Source organism: Erithacus rubecula, assembly GCF_903797595.1.
Source record: "Erithacus rubecula genome assembly, chromosome: 6".
NCBI classification, from domain to species: domain Eukaryota; kingdom Metazoa; phylum Chordata; class Aves; order Passeriformes; family Muscicapidae; genus Erithacus; species Erithacus rubecula.
Window position 1 is genome coordinate 42,824,675 of NC_136688.1, and position 26,132 is coordinate 42,850,806.

The following is a 26,132-nucleotide window of genomic DNA, read 5'->3' on the forward strand; positions in this document are numbered from 1 at the left end:
CCAAGTGGCAGTCTGACTTCTCAATAACTTACAGGTGATTCACTCTTCTCTGTTACTTGAGCTGTTTCCCCTCCTGAAACCAAGGCAATCCATTTGGATCAAATTATGCATGACAATTTTGGGATGTAAGTTAAGAAATGAATAGGAGCCAAGCTAAACCTATTTCTTTCTACCAGCACAGACTGAGGTTTCGCAGGTGAAAGGGTTTATTTCCCCTCTTTATTTTTTTCTTCCTTTCAAGATTATCCTTTGTGCTTTTGTTTACACAGTTGCTAAGAATTGAGAGAAGCTGAGATCTCAGATGTTTATTAGGGCGAAGTGATGACATACAACATCCACACAAATGGTGAGATATGAGATGTGATGCTGTATGCCAAACAAGCAGGAATTGGTAGCCTGGGTAAATCAGCAAGTATAGAAAAAGCAGAGCTGAGCGTTCATCCAGAATGCAAACTGACCCTGAAATGGCAAATGTTCACTTAAGTACTTTTAAAATAGTTACAGGTGAGTAGTCTGCTTAGTTTCTGCCTACAGCATTAATAAGGTTTACAAAATGAGGAAACTTCACCTGAGGAAAGAATATTAGTGAGAAACCAAGTTGGTCTAGGAAATTTGGAAGATCTCCATCAAAAACAAAAAAATAAACCAAACTATAGACATATCAGTTTTTTAAAGAACTTAATAATGCTTTCAATTTAATGAATTATATATAGACTAAATTTTGTCAAAAGAAAAAACATCAGTAGTGCTTTTTTTGCAGAAAATTATTTAGAAATAATTTATTTTCTTGAGCTGCTGATTAATCAAAAAAACTTTAATGAAATATATATAAGCAGGGAGATTCCAAAATCATCTTTCATAAAATCAGAAAACATTTTTCTGTATATTTGCAACAGAATATTTAATCCTAACCTTAAAATATATCATCTTATCATTAGATGTTGGGGAACATCAAACTAAATGCATGGTTGAAAACCCCTTTAGACAAATTCCGGTTTCTTACTATTTCTTGATAGATAGGTTCTTCAACATCTAAGAAATTTTTGCATTTATTTCATTTTTGTGATGCATAGGTGATGGTCATCTTATAACCATACATTGCATAACTGAAAACATGATTTAAAAAATAAACACTGTAGTGTCCAGACATCTGTGCATGAATATTTTAGATTGCATATAAATATGACATTTTTAGCCTGGAAGCAAAAGATACCAAGAATGAGAATATTTCATAAAGGAGCAAAATCACCACTACAATTTAGCATTGTTTGGGTCTGTCTGCTCTTTGCACTGGCTTATGGCAGGAAGTTTTCAAGTAGGCTGTATCTAACCTCATTTAACACCTTTGCTGATAGGCATGGCAGCAACTCACATTTGGTTTCTTTGAGAAATCGCTGCAACATTTTTATTCCTTCATTATGCTTGCAAATTTACACCTTTACACCTGTTTACTGAAGAACAGGGAGAGCATTTGGAGAAATCCGCTGTAAAAAAGGCACATTTACATTTTTTCCAGGGAAAATTCAGAGTTGCAGTACAGCTGAGATTCCACCAGTGACTCCAAGTCACTGTCTCTCAAAGCAGAAGCCAGGAAAAACCTCCTCAATTGGCTTTCTAAAATAGGGTGGTGGTCACATCATTCTTGGTTATGGACTTACATAAGGAAGATGGGAAATTTTATTTCAATAATATGTCTCAATGTGTTATATTTTATTCTGTATATCTTATTTAATTTACTATCCAGAAAAGAAAAAATACCACCATTTGCTGAAAATTTTGTTAAAAAATAAATCAAAACTGCTAAAACATGATGATAATATTAATTTTCCTATTTATTATGAAATAGCCCAGGTAAAGGGTCTTTATACTGTCCTCTTGAAATGTCTAATATCTTGTAAGATTTAGCTTTTGAAAATCATCCTTCAGTTTCTATTTAGGAAGCTTGAGGCTCTTTTGTGTTTTCATTAACCTCCTCAAGTCACTTAAATGATTTAACAGAGCAAATGCTCCTTGAATGTTAAGATACTGTAGAGACAGCAACATTTAAGTATTTAATCTTGTAGATTTAAGCTTCAGGGAGGCATGGGAATAAATTACAAATCTTTTGTTTTTCTGTCTGTAGTGTAAAGTGATTAGACATCACTGGTTGTCAGATGTTTTGCATAATTAGAAATCGAGACAAAATATAAATAAACAATTTTTGATTAAAAATAAAAAGGTTCAAGGTAATAAAATGCTCATCTCTGGACCAGATTCCCAGTTTGCACAGATCATCATAACAAAATCAATTGAATTACATTGATTTACCTAATCTAAGAAGCTACCCTTTCATGGAGAATTTTATCTTATCATTAGAATAAGAAAATCAATAGAACCAAGTTAAAATCAGATCTACCTGGAAGTCAAGGCAAATGCAAGTTTAAGCTACAGAGACTTATACAGCAAACAAACACTACCTCTTTGAAACAGCTTTTATTGTTTTTGGATTCAAGATGGAGTTCTTTTGGCAATTCGATACTAAACAAAAAGCAGAATTTAAGAAAATATAGCAAGATGGTCTCAGGTAATGTGTAAAATACAACTACTGGGTCTATATCATCAAAGAAGTGAAAAAAACAAGATGTTTTCCCATTAAAAAATGGGTTGGGTTTTTTTTGTTTTTTTTTTTTTTTGTTTTGCTTTTGGGGGTTGGGTTGTTGTTTGGTTGGTTGGTTTTTTTTGTTTGTTTGTTTGGTTGGTTTTTTTTGGTGTTGTTTTTTCCCAAAATCAAGAACTTGCATTGCTCCTCTGTGGAAAAATAAACACGTATATTTTAAAAAATATATAAGAGTTACAGCCTCAGGTAGAAAAAGGTCTTGAGATTTCTGATCCTGCAAACAGAATTTACACTCAATAACCAAATTACTTTGGGCTTCTGCTCAGTCTAAAGAAAATTAGGCAGCTCACAATAGGCCCCAAAATTATATAACAATTCATTCAGTGGGAAACTACCTAAAGCAGCCTACAGGAAAACTCAGAAAAGCAGTAGTTGTGCTAAATTATGAATTCTGTGCTACTGAGATGTACTTCTGTTCATCAGGCCTTGGCATACAACATCTAAATGGAAAATGAGTCACTGTTTTTTGTAGGTGGAGGAGGGTCTGTTACTGTGATGCTGCAATTCCATACTGGAGCATCAGACACCTCCCATAGGTGAAAGCCCTGGGCACTAAACCCACATCTCACCCTCCCACGAGTGTCCTAATCAGGAGGCTGAAGGCATTTGTTGTGGAGGAGCACTCTCACTTCCAGCCACTTGTGATGAAGCTTTTGTTTTCTGTCAGAGGCAGAAGATTCACCATGCCCCTGTGAGCCTAACCCTCCATCCTGCCTCCCACACACATCTCATTTCCTCTGAGAGGGGAGTGAATATTTTACAGTTTTTTTGTTTCAAATCTACAACTACAATCAGAGTTCAAGCCAGTGAGTTGACCCAGTGGATCCAGAGCCTGTTAGAAGATTGGTGGATGACATTTCAAAACAGCTTAACCTCATGGTAATGATGATGCTCAGAAGATCGCAGATACAAAAGTCATACTTAAACCCAGGTCTTTTAAATTGCCATATAACCTTTGAAATGCCAAGCACATGGGGAGAAGAGAGAAATACATTCTCTTCTAGTCCTCTTTTATATAACAAATTTGCATACAGAACCTTAGCCAAATAAGTAACACACTTTGTGTCTTATAAATCCCAGTATGCTTTATGCGCATTATAATTGCTATTTATTAGTCAGATCTCAAAAGAAAGCTTTAAAATTTCCCTAGTTAGAATAAAAGTTAACTCCTGCAACCCAAACCTTGAAGTATTGTGTGGAAGCTTGGAAGTAGTTTTGAGAATTGTAGGTTTTGGGGTCCGACCTCAACCCTGCCAATGACAGTAAGTGCCAAAAGCCACTGTCCAAAGGACTTGTTCTTCTCATGAGGTGAAATGAGATAAATATCTCAGACCCATATGTAAATAAAGGTCTATAGTTGTCTTTTTGAAGTTTCCAGACTGAGAAAAATGAGATTGTCCCATTCTGTTGACTGTCTTGTTACTAAGCAATGCTGCAATGGTTCTTGTCATTCCCTTAATTTATTCATTTTTATCCAAGTAATTGCTGATATCAGCTGCATCAAGTTAAAGCCAATTAAGAATCATTGCAAAATTTTCCCCACCAGCATTTTTCTGATCAGAATACTGCAAAGAGTTTCATGCATAGAAGAACAAACATGTAAAAGAAAGCAATAGGCTATAGCTTCGTGCTTCTTGCATTCACCATTCTCATGAAAGAATTTCTCATGAAAATCAGTTTCTAAGAAACTGTCAAAACAGAGCTGGAACTGATCATTTCAAAGGAATACACAGCCTGTTTACTGGAGTCTCTGACTGAGACCTGCTAACAGCAGTTTATGTAGACATGCAAACAGCCTTGACTCTAATTTCACTCTGGAGGCACAGGCAGTCTTAAAACCTCAGCAAACAAGCTGAGAAGTCAAATCAACAAGGTTCACATCAGATCAATACTGAAAATGTGATAGAAATCAGTGTGTGCCATATCATTTCATAAATAGATCCTGCCCTGGTCTCAAGTGCATATTGATCTTTTATAATGGGGTATTATATCCTTTAATTACTTAGCCAGCATTCAAACCTATAATGTTTTCTATTTGAAACAGCACTTTCTTATTTATTCAACCCTAAAGTACATCTATCTCTGTGGATTAAAATTATGCATGGGACAAATCAAATATTTTTATACAAAGCTTGCAGAGTCATCTTTTAAATTTTTTAATATTTTGTTGTTTATTTATTTATTTATACTCAGAGCTTTCAATTTTCTTTCTTTCTACTTCTTTAGGGTTTTTAGTTATTCTTTTGCTACCTATTTGATAAAAAGGTAAACAGGACCTCAAAATTTATGTCTGTGGAGTAGCTGCACGTTTTCAGACATTTGAGTACTCTTTTTAATTTTTCTTTTTTTATCAATCAGTGACTTACCAGGCACTCCTACTCCAAACTGTATTACAGAAATCGCACTGCATTTTGGACACTGCAAAGACCAGGCAAAAGCTAAAGGTCATTAAAAAAAAAAAAAAAAAAAAAAAAAGCAGAATTATAAAATTAGGATGGAGTAAGGTGCAAAAAAATCTCACTGGATACGAGAACCTTGTGAATTAAAGCACTTTTGCCTAAAAAATATCTCAGTCTGCAATGAAATAATGACCTTTGCTATAAAATGTGCATCTAATTGTTGGGTGGTAGACTACGAGCATCAAGCACTCATTGCATTTAAGAACTCAGACTATGATTTTGGAATGTAGCAGAAGGAGGAAAAATATCAAATTTGCATTCTCAAAAAAAAAAAAATCTGTCAATGTAATGTGTAATTAATACTCACTGGGTGCAGAGATACATCTGTCTCCAAGGCAGAATTACGTCAATGCTGTTTAATAGGAAGTAGCTAAAATGTCTTCTCAGCAGTTCCTGTGATATTGGCACATTTGCTTGACAAAGATGTGTTCAGACACATCAACAGGAAATTCTTGTATTGCATACATATAGAGGCAATATTTTCATGGTTATGTTTACACTTTGCTGACAATCCAGATTGTGACTGCTGTATTCTTGTGGAAAATACCTAGGTAATGCCATTCAAATTACTGTCTAAAACTCAGTCTTTTACATAAAAAGAATGGGATTAAATCTGCTACAGGGACCTGGCACTGAGGTTCTATCTGACAGATTTGGATGAATGTATCTTTACTATTATATTAAATACATTCTATAGTATTCTGCATGATTTTATGTGAAAAAGATGTTGGAAAAAATGAAACAGTTAACCCTATTAAAAAAAAATAGCTGATCAAGATGTTTTTATACACTTTAAAGCACATATGATTCCACTACTACCTTCCTCCTTAAAAGCTGCACTGTAATTTTTTGCTGCTAAAATTAAAGATACAGGAACATCAGTAACTAATGTCACAGATTTTGGTGAAAGTCAATATTATAAGCACCAGTGTCCCAAAAAATTTATCCAGTTCAAAATTATGATGGAACTTTTTTTTGTATTAGTCATTAGACTGATATTAGACAGAAGATATTAGACTGTAAGGAAGTCAGGTTTAGAGCACGACTTTTAACATATCCTGGAACCTGGAGGTGATCTAAAGGCAATGCTCATTTCTTCATTCTTTCTAGTAAGCAGGCTCTTAGCTAAAGAAAAAAAATCAAGCACCTCAAGATGATGTCTTAGCTGCAGTGTTAGTCTCTAGGTAAACCCAGACACAAAAATTTTGATATTTTGAGGTATAGATGAAGTGAAAGGTGAATCAAATGGAAGAAACAATTTAAGTATAAAGATAAAGAAATTACTTCTCCCTTAATAAATTAAAAACTCTAAATAATTTTTTGGTCTTTTTAAAAAGTGAGAAAATGGTTGTCAGTGTTCTCACTGTATGTAGAAAACAAACTTCAGCCATGGGCTAGGAAAAGGGGAGATGCTCACCAGATCTCCATTGTTTCCCTGGTTCCTCCCTTCACTTTTCTACTTATGGTGTTCTCAGTGTTCCAGGGAGGTATCTTGGCACAACTTAGTCCAGGGAATTTTAATACAGCCTGAGCTCCACAGGACCTAATGTAGTTAGGATTTATAATCTCTTCTCCTATTTCAGCCATATCTCTACTTCTTTCTTTATTATATTTTTTTTGAAGTTCAATCTCATACACAGCTAAAAAAACTAAACCTGATTTTACAATAATTTTTATTTCTTTGATCGTGATCGTGAGGAAAAGGGATTGGATTTTATCTTAATGGAATAATTCCACATTGGATTATTTTTTTATCTGTGGAAGAATGGAAATTAAGAAATAAATGGCAAGAAACATGTGTAAGAAATGAACTATGTATCAAATTAATTCTGACTTTCCATATATCTTCTCCTGCTGACTTTGTTTTATTTGCAGAAAATCAAGATAATGTTTTTAAAGCATTGATATATGCAAAGATGTAGGTGGACTATGGAACTAGAACTCCAAAAGGTTCTTATAACTGCTGTCTGCAATGACACAGGCACTTTGATCTGCAGTGGATTCAAGAATTAAGTTTTCCTGGGAAATTTCCCAAATTGCTCAGTGGTACCTCAGCATCAACAGAACTGGGTTTGAATCTGCTTGGCACAGATTCTTCCAAGAAGCTAATTCTGTTCAAAACTGCATCAAAATTCTCAAATTAATATTTTGCTCTTTTACTTGAATTCCTTTAAACCAATATACTTAAAACCATATCGTGTGTTTCCCAAAAAATTATTCTGCTTTTAGGCAAAAGGGAGCTATTCTTATTAGATTATATTTTTTTGGAGTCATGTTGAATTCCTGGCTGTCCTTCACTTTGCTCACCCCACATTTGTCAGCAAACCTGAGGCAATAAGCATGACATTTTTCCAGTGAATCAAAACTATCTAGATTCAAAAAAAAAAAAAAAAAAAAAAAAAAGTTAAGAAATGTTTAGGAAATTATTCAAATTAACTAAAATTTTGTTCATTGAATATAGATGAGAAATGATTACAGGTTAGTTTTTAGTACCAAGTCTGAGTGAGCAGCTACACATTGCAATCAGTTGGAAGAGCAAGCTCCTCAGCTGGCATTAAGAAGCATCCTGCTGTGTATTCCATCTACTATTACCCTCCTTCTGAGTCACTGTACATTCCTGGGATCTACTTGAGTTTTGGAGGCACCAGCCTCACCTGTGTAATCCATAGCAAAGACAAACAGTGTCTTTGTCCTCCTAGATTCAGATTCAGAAAGGTGTTCAAGAGCCAGACTCTGGTTTTACTGGAAGTTAGATCCTTAAAGATAAAGGTATAAATAAGTACACAAAATGTGATTCTTACAAAAGCAGTGGTGTGTACATGAGTGAGGGAATGTTTCTACAGTCAGATGTTTATAATTTGCTGGCAGTGGGAAAGAAAAGTTGGGAATATCTCATTCTACCTGGAAGATCTGTTTGTTACTGTGTAAAATTCTAGTTGTATCATACAAAGATAAGCAGAATTAAAACAAATTAGATACAGACAACTGGCCAATCAGAGAAATTATTATTACAGCTAAACCAAGTAAAACAAGCTACAAGAAATATGATGCATGGCAGCATCATATCACAGGGCTGCAAGGTTACTCAAACAGTTCAAGGTTTGCCAAAACCTTCACCACTAGCAGCTTCAGTGGAAGATGTGAAAAAACTGAGCTAGGAAAATCTGAGATAATTATACTGCCTTTCCTGCAAAGGGATTATCATTCCTTAAGTAGCATTCATGTTAATTCCAAGACATGGCAACCTTTGATGTTAATATTAGGACCTGTCACATTTTACCTGTACCTCTCTTCCTGAAGTCTAATGTGACTGTAACTCTTGATAGCACCTAACATTTAAAGGTAATTATGGTTTGATCAGTCTTACTCAGTAAATTGACTGTGATCTGCTCCTGTATTAATTAGTTCCCTGTGCTCATCTTGAGTGCTCCAATATTCCATTTTTAAGTGCACATGCTACATGGCAGTACATAAAATGCTATATTCATATATGCAATATAGCCACATCCACCTGGTTTCTGACACAATAGAAATAAAAAAAAAGAGAACACCAACATAAAATACTTAAGTTGATGCCGTTTTATTGTTATGCCTACTTAAAAGCTACAAGGATTTTAACATGCAGGAAGTAAACTTACCTCCTTGCTAAAATATATCCATAAAAAGAAAGTAAAGCCTAATCGCTGAAATTGGCATCAAACACAATTCAGATATTAGTGTATCCAATTCCTGGAGAAAAAATATTTTAAAGAGTATTATTTGTAGTGAAGTCACAGATTTTATAAAATATATCTTTTGGTCTATTTTTACCAAAAAGCTTTAACTTTTCTTAGTTATTTATTTCTCCTTTAAGATTTTTCATTTCTATGTTGATCTTAATACTGAATCTATAATATAGGTATAATTTTGTGATAAGCGAGTTAGCTAAGAATATTGCCTTTTTTTTTCTCCTAAAAGAAGAAATATGCATGTGCAAATGAAAATATTGATAAAATGTGATAAAAAGTATTATATAGCACAGCCTTTTGTAAAGCTAAAAATAAAAGATGTAGTTTTACTTCCAGGCAGATGGGTAGAAAACACTAAATAGAGTTTATAAACACAGCTGATGAGCAATATTTAGACTTTACAATATTGACAATGTTAAATAAAACATTTATGTACAATTATAGGATTAATGCAAATAGATTTGCTAGCTATCTTTTTTGCTTTCCCTTCTCATAATTTGTGTAAGAACAGGATAAGAAATGAATTTCCCTGTTAGAGAAAATCACAAGTTTTATTTTGTTATGAGGTATCAGCAAGTGTAGCTCATTTAGGGCTTACTGTAGTTATTGGACTAATTCAGTAACTTTTGTGTCATGTATGTAAAGCTTAAAACATAAGTTTTCCTAATGAAGGCACTAAATGTCTCTCTGCCTTAGAGTATGTAAATCATGTCCTACAGATAATCAATTTTTTATTTTCACTGCTTACATTTGAACCAATACTTGAGCAGAAACATAAGAAAGCTTCTTCTGTTTTGGTGAGCACCTCCTTGTTAGGATTTTTCTTCAGCAAAACATTTCTACACCAGGTTTTCATTTATGATACAAATATAATTCCCATAACATTGTGATTTGGGACAGGTATTATTCTATTTCTAATTTGTTTGTATATGTAATTTGAAGTGCTAAATTTGTATTTTGGTCCACAGCAACTTCAGGATTTTTTATCATGCCCATGAATTAGTAAGTAATTTATATGTAACTAAAATAGCTATTTCATTGAAATTAACTCAGCTTTATTCTCAATTGGAAGTTTGAAACAGAATGCTGCGAACACACATCAACTGCCTAAAATTGTTGCAGTAAAATGAAAACCATTTTGTCACAGTGTGAAAAAGTGATGGACAGTTGCTTCGTGAGTGCTCTTTTCATCAAGCTATTGAATTTGGCTTTGAGTCATGCTGATTATTTTAGCAAGTTAAAGCAGTTAAGTGCAAAAGAAGTCTCTTAAACATATGGCAGTTCTGATTATCATATGAAAGCCAGGTGTACCAAAGATTTGGAGAACACATCGCTCTAGACAATAAAATTAAATTAAATACCAGTTTCAAAAACTCTGCTGGAAGAAGATGCACCTTTCCTGAAGGTATATGCCAAAATTTAGGAATCATGTAAACATTTTGGATTTCACATTTATTAATAACAGTGGTTGAATCTCTGCTTTATAATAGATAGCTCATTTGGGGATCTCTGACAGCCATAGCTGCTGATACAAGGGAGAGGACAAGGGGGGAGGGAAGGGGGAAGGAAGGCAAGGGCAAGAGCATCGTTCAAGTTTTCTATTCTTAAAATCAAACCACCACTTTCTATTGCTTTCTATGGAAGGACTCGTGATCATCAGAAAACAGCCTGTGCATTAATTTTCACACATTTATTTGGTAATCTCCATTGTCCAGGGTTTGTTTAATTTGTGATTAACAAGGAATAATCTGTGAATATGCTTAAACTCTGGATCTTAGCAATAAATTACTATTCCTTTATTTATTACAATTTTAAAAGTGGGATAATATGAATAGCTGAGATCGCAATTGCTGCAAAGTACCAGAATGGCACAGAAATCCTGAGGTTTACAGAACAAGTATTTAAGCATACAAGAAAAGATACTTGGACATACAAACTTTGAAAGCCTTGCCTGAAAAAGGGAAACAAGTCCAACAGAATTTCTAGTGATGAAGGTACAGGTACACAGATTCTGGCTGGACACAGAATTTTAACAGTAAAAGAGTATTCTGAATTAGTATTATAGGAAACTATTCTAATAATAAAATTCCAAACCTTGAAAAGAGGTAATATATATGTAAAAGTTTACTCCCATATATTTGAATTTTGCTAGTAGATGCTGACCAGGAATAGGTGGCAGAACTAATAAATAAAGGCACTGAATTTTTATGTTTATATAATTGCATAGTACCATTGATATTTCAAATACTTGAGATCTTAGTGATGAAAGCTTACACAGGAATTAAATCTGTTGAAATAAGTGTATATACAACTCAATATTTAATCATAATTTATACTATCTGCATCAGTTAAAAATTCTCTAGATTTCAATTTTGCTCTTGGGTGTTCTATTGAGTGCAGTTATCTTGCATGGTAGCAGCTGTGGAGATTTTTACAAATTTTATTTCATGTTGCTGAAGGTTCAGAAAGAGACAGATAGATATTGTGCTATAGAATTAATAATTTTTAGGGATCACAGCTTATCAGTTACTGTTGGTTTGACATGCATTCCACAGAAAGTCTATTTTTTAATGGTTAAGAACAAAGGGGGAAAGAAACATCATTGTGAAGACATCATCATTAACAATGTTTTGGAACAGAATGCAATAAAAAATACATCTTACAAGAAGAACAGCAGGAGAATAACAGGTAAGCAGAATGTAATTATCCTTTTTGGAAGATGGCCAGCACACCAAATTTGGTGTGTGTCATCCAGAGGACGATAACCTGTACTATTAATTCATTTCCCAGACAAGTCTGAGCTGGTTTTGCTTTTTGTGAGTCTTACAAAGATTTGTTTTCTTAGTCTTTTTCTTCCAAAAGAACATAACATGACTTTCTGCAGAAATGTTTCACAATATGAAATAATGATTGCTTAGGGTTAGACCTTTCATTTTTGTCAGCCTACTGAAAAGGTTTATTTTGCAATTTTTTCACCTTTCATTATGTCAAAGGAATATTTGCATGAAAAGGAAAGTGCTGTAATCAAAAAGTGTTGAAATGTTTATTTTTTAGATCATTATAAATATTGCCAAAAGTGTTCAGCTTTTGACATATTTCTGTGAGTATTTTTCTTATAAAAATTGTTGCTTTGGAAAACTTCTGATTAATTCTTGTTCATATAAGCCATCTTTATACCATTTTAATTTGCTCAACAATATCAGTTAATATAAGTGACTGCAAATATTTTCCTGGATTGTCATTGACCCTAAATTACTGGATTGCATAGATTTAAAGGCAATAATATTTTTTTTTTGTAACACTAATTCACCTTTATCTTTCAGGATTCCTATTCTAATTCCAAACTACCCAAATTATGTAGTTCCACATGTAAATGTGTCTGCACACTCCCTGTTACTTTGTAGTCAAAAAAAGGTAGACACTGCTGCTGTTCACCTTTTCATGAGTGCCCCTCCTACAATTCTGGAAATTCATTGATGACCCTACTTGCTTCTTTTTTTCCCATCAAATTCTCATTAAACTTTTCAAATTTTCCATGACACTTGGTTTATGTAAATAATAATATTTATTCCTCTCACTCACTTTCTCAGAGATGAAGTATGTCTAAATATGAGACTCTGGTGGCCAAGGCATCATTTAACTACAGAACCCACTCAAATGGAGAAAAAATGTTATAGTCTCTTAAGTAGACCTGAGAGCCACACTTTTCAAAGTGATTTTGAAAACAAGTGAAACAACTGGTAGTACCGAGATAGGCTGATAATTATTTGGGTCGATCATATAACCCAGCTTGAAAGCACAGATTAGCTTCAATGTGCAACTAAACAGCAGGAAAAGAGGGGAAAACAGACTGAAAAGACGCTGGATTTGTAAATCAGCTTCAGAACAGGACAAGTCTGGATTTTAGAAATAAACAAATCTAGTGGCAAAAGCTGTGACAGGCTTGGAACCTCTGTTGTGGGTGAGTATGTTATCTGTAACTCTTCCTCTGCTGATGAGCTTTATTCTCCTTTTCCTTCTGCTAGCCAGTCATCCAACGTTCCTTTGAAGAACAAACAACAATAACAACAACAAAAATGTCATCCAAATCTGTCTCCTCATAGTTGTTATTTTACAGAGACAACCTACTTGAGAACACTGGATCTGATGGACTGAAATGTTGCTCAATTGTCCCTAAGCAAGCAGGGACAACAATCAATGTGCTGTCTTTATTTCCTGTCCTTCCTAGCTTCCTTTCCTTGTAATTCACATGTAGTTTTCTGATTCTGGAAAAATCAAAGACAGAAATGGCAATCAATTTTACTTGTCTTTCTGTTCAATATGCAAATCTTTTATTTGCATGTGGCTCAAGTACTTGTTTGCAAATTCTGTGGTCATAAGTTGCATTCTTATAAAATGTTTCCTGCTGAAATGTCATGCTGCCTAGAATTCAACAGCAAATAAATATTGCTGTCCTCACCAATTTGAAACAGTGTGAGTTTTAAATCTTAAGCTGCAGGAGATTTATTAAGATTGAAGTTTTCTTCACCCTTCCTTTAGTACATCAAGAGAGGTCAAAACTGCAGAAACCATATTTTTTGGAATTTTTGCGGTTGCTGTAAATTTTATTTTTTTATTTCCTGTCATGTAATACAGTACTGTTGTGATCAGTCAAAGGTTGGAGGTTGGACTAGAGTCAAAATAATTGTGTGATTCTGTCATGAGAGCAGAAGCCCAAAGCTATAAATAAATGCAGAAGTCATCCATGAAAAGGTTTGAAGCTTAAAGTTAACTAACTGGCTTATTGATAATGTCACTGGGTTTTGACTTAGTAAAGGCCAGATTCTGAAGCACAGTATTGCTTACTGAGTTTTGAATTACTGTTGTATTAGTATATAAATTTTCTTTTAAATTGATGAATATTCTTTGGGGCATAGATAAGAAGGATGTGTGCTTTTTATGTGTACATGAAGATTTTCTGCAGAGAATATGCACTGGTTTTACTTCACATATTTTTACTGACTTCCTGCCAATCAATCTTTCGTATATATGTGTACAACTCCTGTAGCACGTTCTAGAGCAGTAAAACTTTCCTCCATAATAGAAGGCATGCATAAATGAAATCTTAATTTTTGTTCTAGAAAATGCTAACATTCATTCTTAAGCAGATTTATCACTGCAAACTCATCACACACTTTTTTCCTGTTGAGATAACTATGAAGTGCTTATGACCACCCATTTGCTCAGGCTGCCCAGAGGCACCTTGGTCCAAGGCAACCAAAACACCTCTAGGTAAAACTGTGTTGCAAAAGAGAACGTTCAGAGAACTTCACTGAGGCCTTTTGTTATAACTGGAAGAATATTATGTAATTGTTTTGAGACTTTGAAAAGTCACCAGTCACTTTGAAAAAACACCCAGTGTTAAAGGTTTTTTAAAAAGAACTTAAGGTTTTCTCTAAAAGAAAGGCCATTTTAAAATCTTAATTTTAAATTAATTTTAAAATTATAATTTTTTTTAAATTTTGAGGGACAGAATATCTCTTATACACCCATTCACTCCTTCTTGTTGACTTTATCTAGACTGAAGGTGTCTTTGGACAACTGCAACAAGTGTCAAGCAACTTCCATCTGTAGAAGGATCTTCCTTCAGTGATATATTGATGGAAGAAAGATAAGGAGTGTGAATGACTGTGTGAGTTTGCTATAGCTAGGATGCAGCTGTTATATTAACCTCAAAATTTAGCTCTCAAAAAGAAATAATTCAATTGAGAGACAATTTGATCAATATGAAGTTCTGTAAAGTAAGCACAGTTAAAAATAAAACAGCTCTAGTAAAATTAAAAGTTAAATAGTTTTCAATGTAAAGGTAGATAACAAAACCTTCATAATTTTTAGCTAGTGCATGTAGAGAAATAGTTTATCCTCCCTGTCTGTTCCATGGTTCATCTTTAGCATGTGATAATTTAAAAAATAAAAATATAAAATTAATAAATAAAAAATTACTCTTTTCTATGTTGAAATTTAATAGTCATCACTATTTCCTAAAATTTAAACACTTGCCTTTGAGTTTTTGATAACTAAAATGCTTGAAAACATCAGTGATTTTAGGATTGATATCTGCAAGGAAATTATTTGAAACTCTGAATTTCATAAATAATATATTTTCTTTCTAAATAGTTAGAAAGAAAATGTGTTAGACAGTTTCTGTAAGATGCCTACTTGGACTCCAGAAGAGATGAATGATATTAATAGGCCTAAGGAAAAGATTTTCACCCAACATTACTCTAATTGCAAAGTCATATTTTGTCTGTACAAAATTCTTGACTGAGAATTATTTATTTCAAACTTTTGATAAGGAAAATTATTATATCTGAATAGAGGATTTCATACATATACCAGTAGGTCTGCAATATGAAGAAACTTGCATTCAGGTGTTTCTATAGAGACTGATATGAGTAAAAATTATTTCCTGAGCTAAGGCATAAAAGCAGATGTTGGATTGCTCCCACTCACACTTAATGCAAGGCCCAGCCATCTGCCTGTATCACAGGACTGTGGATATCCATTTTAGTAAATGGAAGTCACTACAGGCAGTGGAGCCTAAAATGCATAGCCATTTGCTTTAAAAATAAAATGGATTCCTGTCCCTGCTACATTGACTGTATTGTCATGATCTCTTCCTATTAAAATGTGAATTTAGATAGCTCCTTGGAGGCAACCAGTGCTCTGCAAAGACCAGAGCCTCAGTTCAGCACAATCTACTCTGGAGTATTCTGCACATTCTTGGCTGCACTGGCTTCCACCCCATAGAACACTGTGCCTGATTGGCATGCAAACCCTGAAATTTCAGTATCTAACTTCAAAATGATCCCTGTGCTGCTTTTTTGTTGTTGTTGTTTGTTTGCTTGTTTGTTTGTTTGTTTTCTTTGTAGTGGTGGTGTTTTTCCTTCCAAGTCAGCATTATGTGCAATGGAGCCTTGTTTTCTGGGGATGGCTGAACACCTCCCTGCTTGTGGGAAACAGTGCATTAGATCTTTTTGCTTTTGTTGTTTGTGTGGCTTTTGCTTTACTTCTCAAGCTGTCCCTCTTACAGCCCATGAGTTTTCTCATTTTTACTCTTCCAATTCTCTTCCTATCCCACTGAGAGAATGAGTGGCTGTGTGGGGCTTATTTGCAATCTGGAGTAAAACCACGACAATCCCTCTCTATGAATTTGATTATTTATATTACAAACATGCACAATAGTGTTTGACATGCCCCAAAGCATCCAAATCCAAAAATCTGCACACAACTGGCAGAAGTGATGAAAGATTAAGGGGAGTTTTGTGTCACTCTGGAACAATAGCTGGAGGACAGGAGCAGGTATTTCAAATGGCATTACACATCCATGTGTGTGCATTTGCATTAAATCCCACATCTTAATGAGAAGATGGAGCACATCCTGCAACTCAGACAAACTGAATCCCACAGTGCACTCCATTCTGTTTAGGTTACCACCCTACAGTTATTAAACGACATGAGCTGCCACCTCACAAACTTCTCTTTTTTTACAAGCGAGTGACAGACACGGCATTTGCCTGAATGAAAAATAAAAGCAAATTTTGGAAAAACTTTTCTTGAGATAGACTTTTCTTTCTCTGCTGTGTTCTAGCTAGAAAGAAGATTCAGGCACAGCAAGCACAGAAAGTAACTTTGTGCAGAGGAGAATAAAAAAAAGGTCTTTGAGGCCAGCATTTACGCTGTTGCTATGATTTATTTTAGTACTGAAATTCTCTAAACAAGGAAGCTGCCAAATTTTTCTACAAGCATTTATTTAACACTATCAGAAAATTGGTCCTTCCTATTTACTCTGAATTGTAGGTGAAGAGTTTTTATGTGAAAAGAGTGGGCTTAAAATATATGAAAATATTCATGATTTGTGCTACTTAACAAGCTTTCCATTCAAGTAACTCTCAGTCTGTCCTAAAGTAGTATTTCATCCAGACTCTGGGTAACAGAAATTATTCTTTTTGGAATTTTAGGAAATTATATGTTACAAACATATTTTCTTCACATTTACTCATAAGTTTATACTTTGCAAACATACCACAGAGAATCAGAATATTTGATTTTCTGTGGTCAAAAATAGGGAAATCAATACCAAACCCAATATTAAGGACATTAGGTTTATTTTTCACTAACTGATTGATCTAAAATCTAGTTAATTATATTTCTATTTTTTTTCCTTTATCTGTTTCTTAAAGGACAACCATGGCTAAAAAATGACAGATATTTATTGAATGATTTTCCAGGTGACATAAATTAGAAGTTTTGATATGCATTTTCGATTGCTTTTTTTCAAAATTTTGCTGTTTTGGGGAGTTTTAATTAGGAGTATTCATAAACAGAATGATGTTGCATATACTTCTCAGCTTGGTGATCATTACAGGAGGGAGAAATCTGGACTTCAGAGTTATTATCAATCAAAAAAACCAAAATATGAATTAAAGTATGTGACACACTCAAATGTATGTTTGCCTTTTAAAGAGTGATTCTCTTCACCTGCATGGGTGTTAAAAATTATGTTGAAGGTGCATTTCATTAGTCTTTCAATCTTCTATTGTTCTGTGCAAACAAATTGCTCAGCCTGATTCATTTGGGAGATACTCAACTCCCAAAGTAAATAGTCTTAGGTACTCAGGCAAGCTAGAGTGTTACAATTTCAGATTTCAGGACTATGAACTACACAGTCACAATCAACTGCCTGCCAAAATAACATAAAGGTGCTTTTTTGCCTCAAATGCCATTTGACTATACTGTTCAATAAAAGCAATTTGTGCTGTCCATGCTGACCTTTATATGGTATTACATGGTCTGCAGTGGAAGTGAGTCTGATCAATAGTTGGTTCTCAGGGATGAGAGCACCTGAACTCTTGGATACATCTCCTGCTGGAATACAATTATAACTGCAGATGATTTGGGATTGTGCTCTGTTACTGCAAATTTATTGATGACTTGTTTAGAAAACTGTCTTTATTGCTCTGAATACTTTTCTAATATGAACAATTTCTAAATAAACTTTATGTGTAATTGTATGGTAAGCTTTATTGTGGCATTGCTAGGAAGACAGAAGGAAAAAGATAAGAAACAAACAATTATGAAATAAATACCTGAGAAAGAATTATCAAATAAATACTTGACCCTTTCAGAGAGAACAAATATTTCTGCTATGACAGCCCGACGGCAAAGATTTGATCTTGCAAACTCCAAAAATTCTATTTTATCAGAGGCTTTTAATATTTTAATGTTCCTTTGGGAGGACTTTCAATGATACTAGAAAAGAATACATGGTACAAAAAGAAAAGTGAAACATGTTCATATTGGTTTTAGCATTTTAACTTGTTTCGTCATTTAAGCTAAAGGAAGAGCACATTTCAAACTGCACTTAGCTGTAGCACCAAACTAGTTATCAGAGCATTCACTGTCCATTGCAGCCTTTCCACTCACGGGTTCAGTTGGCTGAGCTGATCAGAATCAACCATTAAAAGTAAACCTGCAGATCTCATGTACAGGATTTTTCAAGCATTTAAGCAATTTCAATAAACTTTCTACAACCATTTAAGATAAACATTGCATTTTAGAAGTCTTTGCTGAAGCAAAGCAGAATGTATGATTCTGTTTGATGACATGGTAAGAGGAAAAATAGTCTGATAAGGCAGGAACCACAGGCTCTGAGTCAAAATTACTTAGCCTTCATCTTCCAGGTTTTTCATAAATTTTTATCCTACTTGATATTTTCAGCTTGATGTCAAACACCAGATCAATCAATTTCTGTATTTTCTTTTTCCTTTCAAATACAATTCAGATGAGGGCAAAAGTCTGAAAGTAGGAAGTTAAAGCTAACATTTGTCATAAAACTTTATAAAATATTCACCTGTGTTTTTAATCTAGAAAGAAAAAGGAGGCCGGGTCTCCCTGTGTCTGAAGTTGTACATATTCTTTATATAACTAAATGGTAGAGGTGAAATCTTGACTCTTCACATTCAGCAAGATATTTGAACTTTCATTTCTCCACTTAAACCTCTCAAAACAAGAAAAAAAAATTCTACCTCCTTTTTTGTGTACTAATTTGAAATCTTCTCGAGTAAGTAATCATTCCAAACCCCACAGAGTATCTTACAGCCTATTATAAAGCACACAGTAAAAACAGGAAATTGTCTGAGGTGTTTTCTTGCTGATATTTAAGATATATATATGTCCTAAATAGTTCCTAGTATTAGAGCACAGCAGTGTCCCCCAGGGAACCTTGCTGCCTCACTTTGTAATGTTATTGATCCTGTTGCAGAAAAGATGGGGCCAAATATACTCATGCTATCTAAAATTTATTTTCTTTTATGCGTGTCCTAATCTTCAGTTAAACTGTGCGTGTAATATATATAATTATCACAAATAGCTGAAAAATTGAAATACTTCATCTAATGAAATACATTGGTGCTATATTATTTACATCATCACTAAGTGAGTTCTCACTTCCTTGGCTTTTCAGAAATTTGCATTTCCTAAGTTTTTAGCTATCTTAGAATCTATAACAAGTTCTTGAGGAGAGAAGAACAGAACCTTATGCAGGAATCTTTATACTGAATTGACTGTTGATTTGATTATTCATTCTTATTACTTTCAAAGTTTACATTGGGAAACTGAAGGCAGGGACTACTTTTGCAGCATCCTTTTATTTCAGGTATGGAATTTCATGAGGACCTTGAATTATTTTCCTGGATTATAACACCTTTTTTGTTTGGATGCATTGTCTGTAGTTCCACACCTGCTTTTATGACCCTCATTTGCATTTCTGCCTTGCAATTTTAGCTTTGCCTGGTAAGTAACCATACATTATTCTTGACCTTTTGTGCAGTTCACATACAGATAAACTGTGAGTAAGAAAAGGAGACAGTCATGACAAAAGATAATTTTCAACAGGCTCTAGTAAGATTGGTTCTAGCTGTCATTCTTCTTAAGAGGATGCAATGTGCCTATAATGCCTGAACACAATGAGGCACTTGTCACTGCAGAGGGTTGGCAAACACTGTAGTGCAATTCTTTGATCTCTCTAAGTAATTTTGTGTTTTCAGGGTGACACAAAGTCTGAATATTCTAAGTAAATATAATAACTGTTAATTTTTATATTGATTTTAGGAGCAAAAGAAGTTTATTCCACCATGTCTGTGCAAAAATCACTTAAAATGGCACAGATTTACATTTCTTTAGGTTTTCAATTTTTTGGAGGAAACTCTCATAATCCCAGATGAAATATCAGCAAGGTGCAGCACAAAAAAAGCAGTGCCATTGAGCAATCTTCTGAATACTAAATAGCAGTTTCTGAAAACAGAAATCCAAAGTGTTTCTCCAAAATTTGTGAAGTCTGATCAGAATACATAATAAAATTATATAAGCTTGTCCTACAATAAATGTGTCAAAACTATTGCAATTTTTAGTCTTTGTTTTTTTGTTGTTTTAACAAATCTTGCATATGTGGCTAAAAGCAAATTTGTAAGTATCAGCCAGAAAGTATTCCCCATGAGAACTTGTGGTGTGACTCTGATTTCCATATGGAGGCAACTTCATATACCAGGGCTTTAAGAAAAAAACCAGCATTTTTTTTTCTGCACTAAAAATGGATGTGTGCTCATTCTGCTTAGATTGTAGTTGCACCAGTGGATGCAAATATTCAAAATGGATTCTTCAAGTGTGTACATCATATGGACTTTGCACAAAATCACTTAAATAAAGCCATCAGCCTCAATCAGCCCAATTTGGTAGTAAAGTCAGAGCTACTGCAGCTTCCAAAATACATAAGGCACTTCACATTTTGAGCACTGAAATAAAACTAACAGAGTTCAGATGGTAAATAAGATTTTCCCCAGAAGTTAATAAAATCAGGATAACTCTTCTTGACAAATAACTTCTTTTTCTACTGAAATTAATTTTTAAAAATTTTTCACTTTAAATTAATTCAGTTTCACATTAGATATTCACTTCACTTTCTGTTCTCACATTTCTCCAAAACACTGCCATAAAATAAAATCATTTTGCAATCAATTTTCTGCCTCAAAATGGGAAAGCAAATGAAAAAATTCAACATATGCATTTTAGATATCAACAGAATACAAAATTATAATTTCTCATTGCACTATTTTCAGTAGTTAGAGAGAGTAAATTTATTCCTTATTTAAACAGGCCATCTTAGTCTACTTTAAAAGATGGTTAATATTTTATAAAAGCTTTTGAAAATGTTGAAGATGAAGTTTGTGTCCTATGGAAATGATTGATAAAATTCTCCTATAACATTTGCTGATACATTCAGTGGGTTTGATTCAAAGTGCCAGAGAGCAACTGAGAGCAGATGGATAAATCTCAGTGATCAGCTTCCCAGTATGTGGATGCAGCAAAAAGAAATAGGAATGATGCATAAATTTTAAAAATAATATTCTTATGTTTCAATACATGTATTGGATTTTGTACAATATTTTTTGCTGTTATTTAGCTATGGTTCCTCTTTCTTTGGAAACCATGTCTGTTATGACAAGTTACAAAACATCAATTGGATTTTAACAGTGGATGCTGCAGGTCGGGGTTGGGAGTAAACCAAAGTGGAGTAGCATGTTCCATGTTCTACTAAATGCTCAAGGATGCAACTCATCCATTTTCCATGTATAATTTAGTTCATTTGATAATATTTGTTATTCTAATTAAAGATTTAAATTAAAAGCATGTTGAGATTTGTTTCAATTTATTGGGGGAGGGGTTGGGTGAATGGTGGACAGGATGTTTTAATCACCCATCATAGCTTCAGCTTTGTTAAGAATATGAACAGAGAAAGATAAAGAAATAAAATATAACTTGTAAAAACAGATCTTATAAACATGTAAGCATATACCCACAGATTATGGGACAGTAAAAAATACTGACCTAAATGTCATAATATTTTAAAAAATCAATTACAAAACAGGCATAAAAATCTGAGGAAGTTGAGGTCAGGAATTTAACAGAATGTCTATTGGTCTATTGGAAGGAATAATGAAAAGGTATTAGGATCTATAGAAAGAAGTAAGAAGGACAGCTATATCTCATCAAAGGTTCAAATGCAGTATATTTAATTTTTTATGCTAATGGATTGGGAAAAGTAATTTAGGAAAACTGAAATATTAGATCCACATAGATCATTCTTCTTATTTCTATAAAGCAGCTACTTAAATAATTTTTACTTTAAGGAAGAAAAACATCTGCCATAAATATTTGCAATGAAGACAATCTTTCCAAATGACAGTCCCAGGGCTCTGATGTTGCTTGAGACATTTGGTTAATCCAGTAAATTTGTACTGGGATCAGACATCTGTAAGATCATAGTGTATGCAGAGCAGCCTGGAACCTCACATGGAATTTTGTGATACCCAACAGTTTGGCATGAAAAAATGCCAAGCAGGCATTTTGCTATTTGCTGCTGGGTGTAGCTTGAAAAACTCAATGAAAATTGTTTGAGGACAAATTATTCCACAGATGTTTGTGAACTGATAAAATCTAAAAAAAAAAAAAAAAAAAAAAAAAAAAAGGATTTTTTTAAAAAGCAATAAGCTGTATTTGTTCCTTCCCCCTACCAAATGAGAGTGGAAGAGCTTGAAATTTAGGTGTCAACAGTTTCCTGTAAAATATGAACTTGTCTTGGATGATGAAAGAAAATAAGCAGTAAATAGTACATCATGGAAAGGAAATGAGACAGAAGAAAGTATAAGGCAAAAAGCACTGAGGAAACAGAACAACTTCAGAAGTGTATACTGCAAAGGTAATATATACTGATATCAATATATTCTAATAATAGAATGTTGAATGATAATGCAAAAATGCAAACCTGACTTTGTTGCTGCATGGATTAATTTGATCTTCTACCTTTCTGTTCTTTCAACTCACTGAGAATTTACTGCTTTTCTGGATAGAATACTAATTTTTTCCTGCTATAATAAATGTTGTTGCATGGCTGTTAAAGCTACCCACAAGGAGCTGTTTAGTTTTCACAATACAAACTTACCAGATTCAGAGCTATATCTTTTGTGAAAGGAGTTAGACATTTCTAATGCAACCTTCTGCTGAGGACTGTGCATTTCCTTTACAAACAAATCTATTTTAATCTTGTCAGCAGGCATTTGATTCAACCATACACAGAAGAATATGTAACCTGTACTGGAAAAATAAAAAGGAGTTGCTTGGCATGTTTTTAAATTTTCATGTGTGTAAGAATAAGACAATAAATATTTCAGTAATATTACAAGAGGTTTTGGATGTAACTTTCTTTTTCCTTTTATATTTTTTTTTTATTTCAAAAAAAACCTAAACTATCGGTTTTTTACTTGATATCAAGTCACTGAAATCTGTCTCTAGCTGTAGTTGTCCTCAAGCATAAATTAGACATTTCCAGAACAGAAAATTAAGACAGAAATCAAGCCTTGCAGCTTGTGAGTTATTTAAAAGCATTAAAACACTCTGTTCTGTTTAGATGACACATTTAGATGGCTTGTTAACTAGTAAGAGAACCACATTCTGGAAAAAACGTAGGATACATCATATTTTTTTCACATCCACAAGCTTTGTGTTGCACCATCATATTTTTGTTTGTGATAGTGCTAAGAGATAAAAGGACATGGGAACTGGAACTTCATTTAACAGTGAAGTTTCTAAATGTGGCTATTGCAGAAGCAACTGCAGCTAAATAACCTTAGTGACAACCTGCTGGGCAAACACTCTTTGGGAGGCCTGGTTCTCATTTACACTAAGGCCCTTTTCTCAGCAGTGCTATGGATTGGGAAGTTTAAGACATGGTAAGAACAATTTTAAAGCCACTTTATATAGCCAGAACAAATCCAGGAGGCTAAAGATAAATGAAAACTTAAGTCCAAGCATTCTATGAGTCTACTCGTTTCTCACAGCAGCCCTGAAAGAATAAGCAATTGCTTTCTAAATAAAATATATCAAATGTTTGTGGTTTCTAAAGCATACTGCATCAACGAAAATCTAGAGAGGAAAATGAAAGAAAAATCTATAGAGAAGCTACTTCTACCTTTTTTAGACCAGGTGACCAACCTATAAAGCAAGAGGAGGCTTTTCGAAATAGGAACTTTGTTAGACCCTTCTCTCATCCAATGGTTAAACTTCTAAGCTCAATAAATAAACATTTGGCTTCTAATAGAACACACTTTGCATCACGTTGTAATAGTCTTGTAAAAATAAGTTTAGAAGGGTACAGACAGGGAGTAGCACAATAAAATCTTTTCTCAACTTCTCTGTTCATCGTGCTCTACTGGTCATGTATGTTCTTATGCATTATGCATCCTCTGCATTATCTGTTAGTATTTTATCCCTCATTAAAATGTTTAGCTTTCCTACTTTTTCCTGATATTTTGTATTTTTAGTTAGTTAGTTAGTTAGTTAGTTAGTTAGTTAGTTAGTTAGTTAGTTAGTTAGTTAGTTAGTTTGAGAAGGGTGGTGAAGGGGAGGGGGGTATTAATCACCAGTGAAGAACATTGATCAGGTTTTTTAAACTGCTTTTTTTTAAGCATCAGTAGCTGATTTGATGACAATCACAAAGATCTCTTCTGTTCAACAGCTATTGAATTATGAATAAGAACATTTACTGGTGCTTTTTTGCCATAAAATATGATTTTTTGCATTCAAGATTGAGAAAAAACTTTTCACATTTTTGACACCAGAGAATTGTAGAAGTATATGCTTTTTAAATTCAAAGGAAAAAATTTACAAAAACATGAGAAAATTAGAACAGTTGGAGAGAATTAATGGCCTTTGAGGTAGTCACAAAATTAAACAGAACAGAACAAACCAGAAAATATTAGAACAGTAGAAAACAGAATAAGCTAGGAGATAAATTAATGGAAGAATATTTTTATTTGTTACATTTCAAAAGGAAGATCGCAGGATAAGAGATTGGTGGAGATCCAATGACAGTTGCTTAAATAATTGCTTGAAAAACATTAATGCCTTTGGAGTGCAATTGTTTATTCATATCATAACTGTTTTATTTAGGCCAATTTTCATGCAACTGTGCTCTTGTTTCATAGAGTGTTTTATGAAAGACAAAACTACAGCAAGAGGAAGTGGCAAACTGAGACTCAGTTTCTTATATCCAAAGATATTTATGAGTTAAAATGAAGAGGAAAAAGTGGTTTCCTCTCTTTTGGGGGAGAAAGCCATTATTGACTAAGATCTGAATAAAAAATTATGAACCAAATACGTTAGAATTTTCCAAATGGTTGATCCTCATGCAGATAGCACAGCTTACATGTCTTCAGACCTTTCTCAGCCTAATGTAAAGTTCAAATAAATAGAAAAAAATATATACACACTTTGAACTATAGATTGTCGTAATGAGAGAAATATAACGAGATTTATCAAGACTATTGAAAGATATAACAAAGAATTATTAATATAAAAAATATTATTTATGTCAGTATACTATGTTTTTAGCACAATATCTTTGCAAATTAAATAAGGCAGAAATACTTTATGGGCAATACCATCAGATAGTACAAGAACAATCTCATAAAATGGCATATGCAATATATGCATGTTACATACAATATAGAGGCATATGACCTAGTTCATATAATAAACAGTCAGGAATAATTTTGCATAAAAAAAATGTGATTATGAGTGTGATAAAAACTGCAGATTGAGGGAGAAAGAATGAAGATAGTCAGTTACCTTAAGGACAAGTTTGTTTTTTGGTTTGTTTTTTTTTTTTTTAATTGTTATTTGCAGTGGTAGCAGCCAAAATATCTGTCTTGGAAGAGTTCCATGTTGGTTTTCTTGACCATTAATTTGATATATAAATAATTTGGATTATCTCACTGTTAGCCACTCCACCTTCATAAGTCTTTTTAAATGAACATGATAAGGCAAAATGTTTTATGAGGAATACATAATTTCCAATAATATTCTTTAAATATTTTGAGACCCCTTTAGGTTCTGAAATTTTCTTTTATTTATTGTCAAATCACTTAAAGTGAGTTTTATGCAAATATCATGGGTTTAGTTCAATAACTGCCACCTCAGAGGGGAGAATAATGGGAATTATTAGTTCTCTTAAATCTTGATGTAGTTTTCCTTTCATTTTAACAGGGAATATTTTGTCTCTCTAATATTTGAAACTAACAGCTGTGTACATCCCAGCAGTTTATCCATAACAAGTTAACTCAGTCAAAATTAAAAAGTTTGAAAACTTTTCTGAAGTGGCCTCAGCATTTGTTTGCCCTGCAGACATCAGCTAAT